We start from the raw sequence: 14,887 nt of genomic DNA on the forward strand, positions 1-14,887 counted from the left end.
TGTAGTTAGCATTAGGCCCAGACCACTCTAAACCTGGACCAAAGAGCAATATGGGGGGAGTGGTGAAAATCAGGCAAATGTTCTTAAGGCGGAAATTGAGCGAGAAAATGAGTTAGAATGCATGCCTAATACATTGTTTCATTGTAGGTAGTATGCTGGTATGGATGTTGGAGCAGAACCATAATCAGTTCACCTCACCTGTGTGGGAATGATACTTGCATAGTGTAATGTTGTTATGTTATTGTCATTGGTGGAGAATATGATATTTTTACATGTTTACAGCATGAAAGCAGTGGAACAGTGCAGACTGTCTCACATTAGAGGAACTACTGAGCTTTATTAGTGCTGCATGGCCCGGCCCAAAACTCCCCTTGGCTCCAGGGCATGCTGAAAGTGGTGTGGTATTCAGAAACAGGTTCTTTGGCACATACAGTATCGCCCCTAGACGTCTAGCATTTCGTTCCAAGCCAAGTGTGGGGAACATAGGTCTGTCATAGGCTCTGTCCCAAATGGGACCCTACTTCCTTTTTGAAACATTACAAATGTTCTTTTTTAAATTTTAATACATACAAACTACCCAGAGTTAAGCCGCTCAACATTTACATTACATTCAGTCATCTAGCAGATACTCTCATCCAGAGCGACCCACAGGAGCAACCAGGGCCAAGTGCCCCGCCCAAGGGCACGTCGTCAGATCTCTCGCCAAGTCAAATCGGGGACCCGAACCAGCTAACCCATTTGGCCCTGGTCAAAAGTAGTGCACAATAACGGGAAACGCGTGCCATTTGGGACGCACATCGAGTCCACTGAGACTCTGGTTGGCTGCCCCAGCTCCACACTTAATAACTGCCTTTCTAGTGTCTACACTGACTGACATTTAAACATATCTGCTAATAGATTTTAACCAAAGCACAATGTTTATAAATGGATATAATTTAATCCATGCACGGCACAAACAAGTCTTGTCTTTTTGCTGTCACAAAACATTATTTTCTTTACCATGTTTTAAATATACAGTTGAAGTCAGAAGTTTACATACACTTAGGTTGGAGTCATTAAAACTCTGATTTCAACCACTCCACAAATGTCTTGTTAACAAACTATAGTTTTGGCAAGTCGGTTAGGACATCTACTTTGTGCATGACACAAGTAATGTTCCCAACAATTGTTTGTATCACAATTCCAGTGGGTCAGAAGTTTACATACACTAAATTGACTGTGCCTTTAAACAGGTTGGAAAATTCCAGAAAAGGATGTCATGGCTTTAGAAGCTTCTGAAAGGCTAATTGACCTCATTTGAGTCATGTATGTATTGGATGGATGTATTTCAAGGCCTACCTTCAAACTCAGTGCCTCTTTGCTTGACAACATTGGAAAATCAAAAGAAATCAGCCAAGACCTCAGAAAAAAAATTGTTGACCTCCACAAGTCTGGTTCATCCTTGGGAGCAATTTCCAAACGCCTGAAGGTACCACGTTCATCTGTACAAACAATAGTGCGCAAGTATAAACACCATGGGACCACACAGCTGTCATACCGCTCAGGAAGGAGACGCGCTCTGTCTCCTAGAGTTGAACGTACCTTGGTGCGAAAAGTGCAAATCAATCCCAGAACAACAGCAAAGAACCTTGTGAAGATGCTGGAGGAAACAGGAACAAAAGTATCTATATCTACAGTAAAATGAGTCCTATATCGACATAACTTGAAAGGCCGGTAAGCAAGGAAGAAGCCACTGCTCCAAAAACGCCATAAAAAAGCCAGACTACGGTTTACAACTGCACATGGGGACAAAGATCATACTTTTTGGAGAAATGTTCTCTGGTCTGATGAAACAGATATATAACTGTTTGGCCATAATGACCATTGTTATGTTTGGAGGAAAAAGGGGAAGCTTGCAAGCTGAAGAACACCATCCCAACCGTGAAGCACGGGGGTGGCAGCATCATGTTATGGGGCTGCTTTGCTGCAGGAGGGATTGGTGCACTTCACAAAATAGATGGCATCATGAGGTAGGAATATTATGTGGATATATTGAAGCAACATCTCAAGACATCAGTCAGGAAGTTCAAGCTTGGTCACAAATGGGTCTTCCAAATGAACAATGATTCCAAGCATACTTCCAAAGTTGTGGCAAAATGGCTTAAGGACAACAAAGTCAAGGTATTGGAGTGGCCATCACAAAGCCCTGACCTCAATCCTATAGAAAAGTTGTTGGCAGAACTGAAAAGCGTGTGCGAGCAAGGAGGCCTACAAACCTGACTCAGTTACACCAGCTCTGTCAGAAGGAATGGGCCAAAATTCACCCAACTTATTGTGGGAAGTTTGTGGAAGGCTACCCGAAACATTTGACCCAAGTTAAACAATTTAAAGGCAATGCTACCAAATACTAATTGAGTGTATGTAAACTTCTGACCCACTGGGAATGTGATGAAAGAAACAAAAGCTGAAATAAATCATTCTCTCTACTATTATTCTGACATTTCCCATTCTTAAAATAAAGTGGTGATCCTAACTAACATAAAACAGGGATTTTTTTTTACTATGATTAAATGTCAGGAATTCTGAAAAACTTAGTTAAATGTATTTGGCTAAGGTGTATGTAAACTTCCGACTTCAACCGTATGTATATACACTGCTCAAAAAAATAAAGGGAACACTTAAACAACACAATGTAACTCCAAGTCAATCACACTTCTGTGAAATCAAACTGTCCACTTAGGAAGCAACACCGATTGACAATAAATTTCACATGCTGTTGTGCAAATGGAATAGACAACAGGTGGAAATTATAGGCAATTAGCAAGACACCCCCAATAAAGGAGTGGTTCTGCGGGTGGTGACCACAGACCACTTCTCAGTTCCTATGCTTCCTGGCTGATGTTTTGGTCACTTTTGAATGCTGGCGGTGCTTTCACTCTAGTGGTAGCATGAGACGGAGTCTACAACCCACACAAGTGGCTCAGGTAGTGCAGCTCATCTAGGATGGCACATCAATGCGAGCTGTGGCAAGAAGGTTTGATGTGTCTGTCAGCGTAGTGTCCAGAGCATGGAGGCGCTACCAGGAGACAGGCCAGTACATCAGGAGACGTGGAGGAGGCCGTAGGAGGGCAACAACCCAGCAGCAGGACCGCTACCTCCGGCCTTTGTGCAAGTAGGAGCAGGAGCACTGCCAGAGCCCTGCAAAATGACCTCCAGCAGGCCACAAATGTGCATGTGTCTTCTCAAACGGTCAGAAACAGACTCCATGAGGGTGGTATGAGGGCCCGACGTCCACAGGTGGGGGTTGTGCTTACAGCCCAACACTGTGTAGGACGTTTGGCATTTTCTAGAGAAAATTGGCAAATTCGCCACTGACGCCGTGGAGAACGTTCTGCTGCCTGCAACATCCTCCAGCATGACCGGTTTGGCGGTGGGTCAGTCATGGTGTGGGGTGGCATTTCTTTGGGGGGCCGCACAGCCCTCCATGTGCTCGCTAGAGGTAGCCTGACTGCCATTAGGTACCGAGATGAGATCCTCAGACCCCTTGTGAGACCATATGCTGGTGCGGTTGGCCCTGGGTTCCTCCTAATGCAAGACAATGCTAGACCTCATGTGGCTGGAGTGTGTCAGCAGTTCCTGCAAGAGGAAGGCATTGATGCTATGGACTGGCCCGCCCGATCCCCAGACCTGAATCCAATTGAGCACATCTGGGACATCATGTCTCGCTCCATCCACCAACAGACTGTTGCACCACAGACTGTCCAGGAGTTGGCGGATGCTTTAGTCCAGGTCTGGGAGGAGATCCCTCAGGATGCTGCCACCTCATCAGGAGCATGCCCAGGCGTTGTAGGGAGGTCATACAGGCACGTGGAGGCCACACACACTACTGAGCCTCATTTTGACTTGTTTTAAGGACATTACATCAAAGTTGGATCAGCCTGTAGTGTGGTTTTCCACTTTAATTTTGAGTGTGACTCCAAATCAAGACCTCCATGGGTTGATCAATTTGATTTCCATTGATCATTTTGTGTGATTTTGTTTTCAGCACATTCAACTTTGTAAAGAAAAAAATATTTAATAAGAATATTTCATTCATTCAGATCTAGGATGTGTTATTTTAGTGTTCCCTTTATTTTTTTGAGCAGTGTACATATGTCACATAATGCCAAGAAAAAATGTCACTATTGGGTTGATAGAATCCAAATGTTTCAGTGATGTTGTATATTTGTCTCTTTTTATGCAGCAGGGGAAAGATTACACACGGCACACTGTGAAACTGCAGTGGAACACAATTCTACCTGTTTTTGGTATTCTATGTTATTTTTATGTTAATGCTATGTGATTTATTGATGGGGTGGAATCTCTTAGGTAGGAGCATCAACATAAAGCCCCTCGTACATTGTGGGAAAAAAATGAATGGATCGTTGGATCAAAAAAACCTTTTAGCTACACAATTCTACACAATTCTCCTATCATTTTCAACTTGGATGGCAGATATCTATCTGCATGTGTTACAGTTTTTACAAAATCTAATTATATGAAGCAGAGCCAGACACCCAAAGAGAGATACTCTATGTGTCACACCACATCCTGCGGGTGTGTAGAAACTCAAAGCCAGGTTAAATTTAGAGTGATAAGCGGACATGTGCCCTGTCACTCAACCTGATATTCTCCATTACTTTACAATACACTTTCCATCAGCAGACAGAGAGACTGGAAAGACAGACAGACACATCAGGAGGGAGGATTTGCCTGGAAACGGACTGAGCGCGTACTATTTCCACCTTCATTCCACCACAGGATTGTTGGGGATTAGTGACCGGTGATGGGATGTAATGTGTCCGATCCGGGCCTCAGGCTGCACTCCCCTGAAGCTGTGATGAGCACAGTATCCATGAGAAAACCTACAGCAGAGAGAGAAGAGAGAGACAGAGAGATAGAGAGAGAGAGAGAGAGAGCTCGACAGAACAAGATTGGGAGAGAGAGACTGTAAAGACTGCAGGGGGAAACTTTTCTGCCACCGTTGATGCTGAGCTTTACTTTGTCCGGACAAAGAGGCATGGAGGGCTTAGGGCTAGCTGCTGAGCATCCTGCTGCTGCTGAGTTCTGGGTCTGTTTCAGCACAGCACCATCCAACTGCCACAGAGAGAGACAGAGAGAGAGACAGGCAGAGAGATTAGGGAGATGGGTTTTGGAAACTGCTGGGGGGTTATCCAAACGGTGGGAGTTAAGGGGAAACAGTAAGCAGTATGGCTTATCAAGAGGAGAAGATTAATCTAGCCCTGAAAACAGTTTTCTAAGGGAGGGAAGACTGAGTAAAGCCTTGTTGTAGAGAGAGACAGTTCCCCTCTGTGGACCACTGTGTGGATGGAGAAGTGATGGAAATGGAGTTGGGAATGGGAACAAGGCCAGGAATGATTGGCAGGTTCTGACTGTTGAAGTAAATAACCAAGGCAGTAGCCATGTCTTAAATGGCACCCTATTCCCTGTGTAGTGCAGTACTTAATAGTGCACTTCGTAGGGGAAAAGGTGCTGTTTGGAACGAAACCAGGGTCTAGTTTAAACTAGCCACACCTAAAGAAACCCTCCAGCTTCATGATTTACTCAAGGGTTCTTCAGGTGGGAGGTCCTGCATGTGCTCCGCTTCCAGATCTCAAAATATATTGAAGAAAAACATATAAAGCAACATGTTGGTTCCATGTTTCATGAGCTGAAATAAAAGTTGTCAAAAATGTTCCAGATGCACAAAAAGCTAATTTCTCAAAAAATGTGTACACAATTTTGTTTACCTCCCTGTTAGTGAGCATTTCTACTTGCCAAGATAATCCATCCACCTGACAGGTGTGGCATATCAAGAAGATGATTAAACATCATGATCATTACACAGGTGCACCTTGTGCTTGGAAAATGAAAGGCCACTCTAAAATGTGCAGTTTTGTCACACAACATAATGCCAAAGATGTCTAAGCAATTAACATTTGACTGCAGGAATGTCCACAAGAGCTGCTGCCAGATAATTGAATGTTCATTTCTCTACCATAAGCTGTCTCCAACATCATTTTATCAAATTTGGCAGTATGTCCAACCGGCCTCACAACCAGAGACCACATGTAACCACGCCAGCCCAGGACCTCCACATCCAGCTTCTTCACCTGTGTGATCGTTTGAGACCAGCCACCCGGACAGCGGATGAGACTGAGGAGTATTTCTGTCTGTAATAAAGCCCTTTTGTGGGGAAAAACTAATTCTGATTGGGTGGGCCTGGCTCCCAAGTGGGTGAGCTTATCCCCTCCCAGGCCCAACCATGGGGGACTAGTTCATTTAATTCAATTGACTGATTTCCTTACATGAACTGTAACTCAGTAAAATTGTTGAAAGTGATGCATGTTGCATTTATATTTTTGTTCAGAAAATATAAAAAATGTAATCAAAATTCGACTTTATTTTATTTTATGAATATTACTAACAACAACATACAGTATTAAGGGCCCGATTACGATTTTGAAAATCACGCTTTTCTTATGCACACCTTTCCTACACACTTCTCAGTAGTTGGTATTCAGACTTACTTTATGAAGGTGCGTTAAGGGATATGCAGGCGTGGTTCCCTTGTGCCCGCTGAATAAATATAATTCAACTGCTTAAACCCTCCCACTTGCTAGCCAATATATTTTCTCGTTTAGTTTTCATTCAATAGTGTTTTCAGTATATTTATCTTTAGCCATCCCTTTAAATATGGTGTACCTTTAATTAGAATTTAGTCGACGGACTCAATAGAATACATAGAGAGAACGGGTTCAAAATATTAGGGATCAGTGAAAGAAATACATTTAAATATATGCATATTCATCTCCGTTTCAGAAACAGTTGAAAGGTTTAAAAATATTCCGATCTTGTACATTATTTAGGGTGAGGTGAGTATTTATGAAACAGGTTTGAAGAGCCTTTGCGCATGAAAACGGGGGTTTGATTCATTCTGAAAATGGCTAAATTCAGTTATTTAACCCATGGTTATGTTGGAAGATTAGTGCACATAGAATTATAATCGGGAGAATAATGTACACGGGTAGGCTATACTCTCGTCTATTGCCTGCACTAACCATGGAACTGTGATGACACAGCCAAGTATTGCGTCAGATTTAAACGGTTGGTCTGCGCTCCAAAACGATTTAATTGGCCTACATGTCTTTATATATATATTATCAACTGTTGTTACTACTGATCCTCAGCAACAACCACACGGCCACGAGGGCGTTTACAAAGGAAGCAAATGAAGGTACACAAAACAATGTAATTGAATGATAATGTAGACCTGAAGGGAACTAACAGTAAATTGGCAGTTGAATATGTGTGGTTATTAGGCCTACTGACGGTTGATACTGATAGTGCCGAATATTTAACATGATAGAAATCGGAAACAGAGAAAGTCAGGGTAGCCTATAATTAAGACATTCGAGATTGCCCATGGCTGCAAATTAAAAGGCCTTATAATATAAATTCTACTTAATGGCACAGCATTTCATAAAGTTTACTGTGTGGAAAGTGTTCTTTCTGTTGTTCTGTCCCAGGGCCTGAAACTTGGTTCATCCGACCATACACCTGTTTGCTATTTTTCTCTCACTTGAGCTGTGTTCTAATTATGGGGAAAGGTGGTATCTAATCAGTTGTACAACTTAATGCATTCAACCCGAAATGTGTCTTCTACATTTAACCCAACCCCTCTGAATCAGAGAGGTGTGGGGGGCTGATTTAATTGATGTCATCAGCACCTTGGGAGCAGTTGTTGTTGGGCTTAACTGCCTTGCTCAAGGGCAGAACGGCAGATTTTGCCACATGCTGGCTCTGGGATTTGAACCAGTGACCTTTTGGTTACTGGCCCAATGCTTTTAACCGCTAGGCTACCCGCCTCCCGTTTTATGAAGGGGTTCCTGATGAATTTGCTATCACAAAAGGGGTCCCCAACCCTGCAAAGTTTGAGAACCCCTGATTTACTACACAGTATGAGGAGAGGAGGAGCTGCATGCTGTAGTTATGGAAGTGTGAATTATTTCTCCTCCCTGCAGTTATACATTATGAAAGTAATTACATGCTCACGCGTGGCTGGTGTCTGTGTCAAAAACACCCTGGGCCTGGAGTGGAGGGCTGCCTGACTAAATAACACAATAATACCTCAAATCAAATGTATTGGTCACATACACATATTTAACAGATGTTATTGCGGGTGTAGCAAAATGCTATGTAGTGAACACATTTTGACCAGGGCCCAAAGGGCTCTATTCCTACATTGGGAATTGGGTCCTATTTGGGACACACAATCTGAGATGCTGAAGAGACGCTGGCTGGTTTGGGCCTGCTGTCTCCAGAGTCGCTCAATGAGAAGAGGGAAAGAGGAAATATTCTTATGATTTAAAATCATTTCATCTACCTACGCATATCATCACATCCACTGAGTCAGGTCATGATAGACTAAGAGAGTCTGAGGCGTTGGCAGTTTGCGCTCTGGCATCAGTCACTTTCTGCAGTGTGCTGCGTATATCTCAATACTGTATAAATCTGAATTTCTGAGTTCTCCTAAGACCTTGGTGTTCTATGGATTCAACATCCCCCCTCTCATGTTAAATTGACAACTGATTTTGACACTTCAAAGAAACGATTCGGTGAAAAGAAAAACCTTTAAAGAGTATCATCAGAATATCATCCACTCTAAGTATGGAAGTGTTAAAGTGTGATTTTAAACACACATTTTCCCTTCTATTTGACCGAAGGAACAGCGTACAAGCCTTTGCTTCACTCCACCCACTCCCATGAACTACTGCACAACTCTGTTTATATTGTAATGCCATGGACACACAGCCTAAGGCTCAACCATTGTTTTGTGAAGGCAAACATCATTCCACTATCAGCCATTTGCATTGAGCTCGGGTGAAAAACCCAAATAACCCAATATTGTTGACAAATGCTCAATGATGATTCTTTCTAGCTAGCATAATGCTATTCTCTGTTTTCATCTTTTCAGTTATCCAGGAGTTAGTCACATCTCTCTTTGATCGTCAAGGTTAAAAGCAGTTGTATTATTTCACGGTACATCGCTATGTGAAACTGTGCAGTGAAATATTTCTGTATGTGATTGACTTGGTTTGCACATCAGCGCAAGACAGGTTTCCAACTGCAGGTGTGTAATAGACTGCAGGTGGGTAATAGACTGCAGGTGGGTAATAGACTGCAGGTGTGTAATAGACTGCAGGTGGGTAATAGACTGCAGGTGGGTAATAGACTGCAGGTGGGTAATAGACTGCAGGTGTGTAATAGACTCCAGGTGTGTAATAGACTCCAGGTGTGTAATAGACTGTAGGTGGGTAATAGACTGTAGGTGGGTAATAGACTGCAGGTGGGTAATAGACTCCAGGTGTGTAATAGACTGCAGGTGTGTAATAGACTGTAGGTGTGTAATAGACTGCAGGTGGGTAATAGACTGTAGGTGGGTAATAGACTGCAGGTGTGTAATAGACTGCAGGTGGGTAATAGACTGCAGGTGGGTAATAGACTGCAGGTGTGTAATAGACTGTAGGTGTGTAATAGACTGCAGGTGTGTAATAGACTCCAGGTGTGTAATAGACTCCAGGTGTGTAATAGACTGTAGGTGGGTAATAGACTGCAGGTGTGTAATAGACTCCAGGTGTGTAATAGACTGTAGGTGGGTAATAGACTGCAGGTGTGTAATAGACTGCAGGTGTGTAATAGACTGCAGGTGTGTAATAGACTGCAGGTGGGTAATAGACTGTAGGTGTGTAATAGACTGCAGGTGTGTAATAGACTGCAGGTGTGTAATAGACTGTAGGTGTGTAATAGACTGTAGGTGTGTAATAGACTGTAGGTGTGTAATAGACTGTAGGTGTGTAATAGACTGCAGGTGTGTAATAGACTCCAGGTGGGTAATAGACTCCAGGTGTGTAATAGACTGTAGGTGGGTAATAGACTGCAGGTGTGTAATAGACTCCAGGTGTGTAATAGACTGTAGGTGGGTAATAGACTGCAGGTGGGTAATAGACTGTAGGTGTGTAATAGACTGTAGGTGGGTAATAGACTGCAGGTGGGTAATAGACTGTAGGTGGGTAATAGACTGTAGGTGGGTAATAGACTGCAGGTGGGTAATAGACTGTAGGTGTGTAATAGACTGTAGGTGTGTAATAGACTGTAGGTGTGTAATAGACTGTAGGTGTGTAATAGACTGTAGGTGTGTAATAGACTGTAGGTGGGTAATAGACTGCAGGTGGGTAATAGACTGTAGGTGTGTAATAGACTGTAGGTGGGTAATAGACTGCAGGTGGGTAATAGACTGTAGGTGTGTAATAGACTGCAGGTGGGTAATAGACTCCAGGTGTGTAATAGACTGTAGGTGGGTAATAGACTGCAGGTGTGTAATAGACTCCAGGTGTGTAATAGACTGTAGGTGGGTAATAGACTGCAGGTGTGTAATAGACTGCAGGTGTGTAATAGACTGCAGGTGTGTAATAGACTGCAGGTGTGTAATAGACTGCAGGTGTGTAATAGACTGCAGGTGTGTAATAGACTGCAGGTGTGTAATAGACTGTAGGTGTGTAATAGACTGTAGGTGTGTAATAGACTGTAGGTGGGTAATAGACTGCAGGTGTGTAATAGACTGTAGGTGTGTAATAGACTGCAGGTGTGTAATAGACTCCAGGTGTGTAATAGACTCCAGGTGTGTAATAGACTGTAGGTGGGTAATAGACTGCAGGTGTGTAATAGACTGCAGGTGTGTAATAGACTGCAGGTGGGTAATAGACTGCAGGTGTGTAATAGACTGCAGGTGTGTAATAGACTGCAGGTGGGTAATAGACTGCAGGTGGGTAATAGACTGCAGGTGTGTAATAGACTCCAGGTGTGTAATAGACTGTAGGTGTGTAATAGACTGCAGGTGTGTAATAGACTGTAGGTGGGTAATAGACTGTAGGTGGGTAATAGACTGCAGGTGTGTAATAGACTCCAGGTGTGTAATAGACTGCAGGTGTGTAATAGACTGCAGGTGTGTAATAGACTGCAGGTGTGTAATAGACTGCAGGTGTGTAATAGACTGTAGGTGGGTAATAGACTGCAGGTGGGTAATAGACTCCAGGTGTGTAATAGACTGTAGGTGGGTAATAGACTGCAGGTGGGTAATAGACTGCAGGTGGGTAATAGACTGCAGGTGTGTAATAGACTCCAGGTGTGTAATAGACTCCAGGTGTGTAATAGACTGCAGGTGTGTAATAGACTGCAGGTGGGTAATAGACTGCAGGTGTGTAATAGACTCCAGGTGTGTAATAGACTCCAGGTGTGTAATAGACTCCAGGTGTGTAATAGACTCCAGGTGGGTAATAGACTCCAGGTGTGTAATAGACTGCAGGTGTGTAATAGACTGTAGGTGGGTAATAGACTGCAGGTGGGTAATAGACTCCAGGTGTGTAATAGACTGCAGGTGGGTAATAGACTCCAGGTGTGTAATAGACTGTAGGTGGGTAATAGACTGCAGGTGTGTAATAGACTGCAGGTGGGTAATAGACTCCAGGTGTGTAATAGACTGCAGGTGGGTAATAGACTCCAGGTGTGTAATAGACTGTAGGTGGGTAATAGACTGCAGGTGTGTAATAGACTCCAGGTGTGTAATAGACTGCAGGTGTGTAATAGACTCCAGGTGTGTAATAGACTGCAGGTGTGTAATAGACTGCAGGTGGGTAATAGACTGTAGGTGTGTAATAGACTACAGGTGGGTAATAGACTGCAGGTGTGTAATAGACTGCAGGTGGGTAATAGACTGCAGGTGTGTAATAGACTGTAGGTGGGTAATAGACTGCAGGTGTGTAATAGACTCCAGGTGTGTAATAGACTGCAGGTGTGTAATAGACTGCAGGTGTGTAATAGACTGCAGGTGTGTAATAGACTGCAGGTGGGTAATAGACTGCAGGTGTGTAATAGACTGCAGGTGTGTAATAGACTCCAGGTGTGTAATAGACTGCAGGTTTGTAATAGACTGTAGGTGGGTAATAGACTGCAGGTGGGTAATAGACTGCAGGTGTGTAATAGACTCCAGGTGTGTAATAGACTGCAGGTGGGTAATAGACTGCAGGTGTGTAATAGACTGCAGGTGTGTAATAGACTGCAGGTGTGTAATAGACTGCAGGTTTGTAATAGACTGCAGGTTGGTAATAGACTACAGGTGGGTAATAGACTGCAGGTGTGTAATAGACTGCAGGTGGGTAATAGACTGCAGGTGTGTAATAGACTGCAGGTGTGTAATAGACTGCAGGTGGGTAATAGACTGCAGGTGTGTAATAGACTGCAGGTGTGTAAAAGACTGCAGGTGGGTAATAGACTGCAGGTGTGTAATAGACTCCAGGTGTGTAATAGACTGCAGGTGGGTAATAGACTGCAGGTGTGTAATAGACTGCAGGTGTGTAATAGACTGCAGGTGGGTAATAGACTGCAGGTGTGTAATAGACTGCAGGTGGGTAATAGACTGCAGGTGGGTAATAGACTGCAGGTGGGTAATAGACTGCAGGTGTGTAATAGACTGCAGGTGTGTAATAGACTGCAGGTGGGTAATAGACTGCAGGTGTGTAATAGACTGCCTTTTGCTACCACTGTAGTCGTCTCATTTTGGTTGAATAAGAAGCGCGAGGGCACATGTGGTATGTTTAATGAAAGAAACAGTATGTCAGTTGAAGGTACAGAACAAGACCTGTAAAAAAAATAACTATTTACTTAATTACTGCCAGCAGCAAACTGAGAGCAACGTAAAATAGTCTTAATGCGCCAACCTAGTTTGTCTTTAGTGAGACACTGATATAATACCTTTAGGCGTCTAACAGCACAATTTACACTTACGAGTTGACAAGCAGGTGGCTGAAAATTAATTGGGACTCTAAGGGTGCAGATAGCAACAGTGTCAATGCCTCTGAGAGAGAGAAGGAGAGAAAGGGAAGAGAGAGTTAGAGAGATAGAGATGTGTGTCTTAAGTTATCTCTAGCCTGCAGCTTAATGGGAATGTTAAACACCACTAAACACTTCAAAGTGCGTTTGGTGGAGAGAGAAAGCCGTTTGCTGAAAATACCCTCTCTCACCGTCTGGCTGCAATAGAGGTAGTAGATCACCCTATTTTTGGTCTCCTCTCTATATTCCACCTTCCCAGATGTTTCTGAGACAAAAAAAGATGTAGGAGTGGATTCAATCCATACTGCTGAAGTTCAGCGGTGAAATGTAAAGGTCATTTCCAATTGAGCCGACATACGCAGCGTTTACCATGACCGCGGTAACGTTGCCTTTAAATTTCAATCACGCTGTAATGTTGATATTCAGTGCTACAGATTTAATCCAGCCCTTACTCTTTTTTATTTTGTCTTCTTCAGTCATACAGGTGAAGAATCCATGTTCCATTAAAGACTGATTGCCTTGATGTCATTATTGTGACTTTAAAGATGATTGGTTTAGTGCCATTATGGTGACTGAGTGGATGGGGACTGACACTTAGGCTGCGTCCCAAATAACGCGCAATTTTCTATGTAGTGGGCAATTTTTTTGTGGGCTCTGGTCACTATCTATGGTCTCTGGTCAAAGATAGTGGACTATAAAGGGAATAAGGTGCCATTCGGGATGCACTTTTACTGTCAACGTTTTCCCAGACAGCTCATCCATCTGTCGCTGATAACCACATGTTGCAGAGTGATTGGTTATGTGCTCCATACCCCATTAAAGAGAAATCACTGTCAATCAAAAGTACCTGTACACTGACTGACTCCTGTTGGCTCTGTGTTGCAATCCCATCAGTGACAATTCTTCCTCTCTTCTTCATGGACTTAGATTTTATTTAGGTAGTTAATGTGGACCATGTGTTCGCATGTTTGCATTAGAATATTCCAAAACATAATTGGTTGAAAGGGGAACAATATCATGTTATATAGTTCCCTTCATGTCATGGGGTAAAATGGCATAATGCATGAAATATGTATTTCAAAAGACATGGGCGACCTTTGAGGGCAAACACAAAGCTTTAACAAGAGAACAAAGAGATGATGTCATACTGTTTTGGCCAGAGAGCGATACCCCCGAAGGCCAATATGCGGCCTGAGTCCAGTCTCTCCACTCTAAAATGAAAGCATCCCATAACTCCATAGACAAAGGGCAGCACTCCCTATGAAAACATCAGTTAATACTCAGTTCCACTCAGGACCTCTGACTTTTCCTATAGGTCAAGTGTAAACCTGCCAAGAAAAAGCCTTTGAAAATTGGGGGATTGGTGTTTCAATCTGGGGACTGGATAAAATTGCAACTTCACAACATGAAAGGGAAAAAGCAGATGAGATGGACATGTGTCTCGTATATCATTGCCATGCAGATGGATTGTGGTCATCCTCCAGACATTCTGAAGGGGACATGGAATGTGTCCTAAACGGGACCCTATTCCCTATATAATACACTACTTTTGACCAGATCCCTACGAACCCTGGTCTAAATTAGTGCACTATAAAGGAAATAGGGTGTGGTTTGGGATACAACCACGTTGAATGAGGAAAACAAAAACCTGCCTGGAAGGTCAAGATGAAAATGGAATGTGTTCCCTGTGGTGAGAGTGGGAGTGGGGGCTGTCTTTATGAGCGAGAAATCCTCCTTCCAGGGGGTAACAGCTGTCTAGGGGGGTGAGGGAGGAGAGAGAAGAGGGAGGAGAGGAGGAGGGGGATGAGGTGAGGTGAGGAGTAATAGCGACCCAACCTAAACCCTTCAACTTTTCCTGAAGAAAGCACTTTTTAATTCCAGACTCATCCTTCCTTGGGGAGGGGAATGTTATCAGGCAGTTCCTTCCTTTTCTCTCATGTTTTTTTTTTCTCTCTCTCTCTCACTCCCCTCCAATGCATCT

At 43.3% G+C, this 14,887-nt stretch overlaps 1 long non-coding RNA gene across 1 annotated transcript in view; it reads right to left on the reverse strand.

Annotated features, from left to right (window-relative positions):
* Positions 1-4,183: 4,183 nt before the first annotated feature.
* The window catches only part of LOC149979534 (uncharacterized), a 56,649-nt gene continuing 45,945 nt past the window's right edge, over positions 4,184-14,887 (reverse strand). The window contains exon 3 of the long non-coding RNA XR_016484432.1: positions 4,184-5,115. This is a non-coding gene — a long non-coding RNA (uncharacterized LOC149979534). The remainder of the gene's footprint in view (positions 5,116-14,887) is intronic.

This window comes from Oncorhynchus mykiss, chromosome 11 (genome assembly GCF_057628025.1).
Source record: "Oncorhynchus mykiss isolate SJ-2025 chromosome 11, ASM5762802v1, whole genome shotgun sequence".
NCBI classification, from domain to species: domain Eukaryota; kingdom Metazoa; phylum Chordata; class Actinopteri; order Salmoniformes; family Salmonidae; genus Oncorhynchus; species Oncorhynchus mykiss.